Below are 665 nucleotides of genomic sequence, written 5' to 3' on the forward strand. Positions count from 1 at the left end.
GGGGGGGGGGGGGGGGGCAGGGCGGGGTCCTGTCATCAGCTTTTCATCTGGATACATGCTGGAAAATGTTGAAGTCAGGTGGGTCAAGAGGATGATGGCTGCTCTGGCGGCGCGGTGCGTCTGCGTTGCTTCTGCTCCACTGCCGTCCACGCACACGTCAGTCTGGTTTTGTCTCTATTCAACTGATTCACGTCTAGCTGCAGGCAAACACTATACTGTGGGTAGTGACCATAACCTGGCTCCAAGAAAAAGCAAAAGTAAAAGAGAGACAATAACAGAAACTTAGACTTTATATAAAGATAAAGAAATGGCGAAATCAAGGGTCTGCATCTCTAAATAAAAGCTTCTATTTTTAAAAATCCATGCTTTCTAGAAACATTAGACTCTTCATCATTGCAGCTTATAACTTTATTATTGGCACCACTTTGACATTTCGCACCAAACCTTTTCCAACTGTAGGTGGAAGACATGCACTGGTAAACAGTAGAACAAAAAAAGAAGAAGAATATCTTTCCTTCTTGTCCGGTGTGAACGCCATGGACCAAATGCAGGTTCAAGTGCATGTCATTAGCTCATTGTGAACATAGCATTATAAATATTGTTTGTTTTTGGGCAATGAAAACATAAATAATCAGCTTTCATAGCTGCATGTTTTTTTAGATGTT

The sequence above is a fragment of the Oryzias melastigma genome, linkage group LG16 (genome assembly GCF_002922805.2).
Source record: "Oryzias melastigma strain HK-1 linkage group LG16, ASM292280v2, whole genome shotgun sequence".
Taxonomy (NCBI): domain Eukaryota; kingdom Metazoa; phylum Chordata; class Actinopteri; order Beloniformes; family Adrianichthyidae; genus Oryzias; species Oryzias melastigma.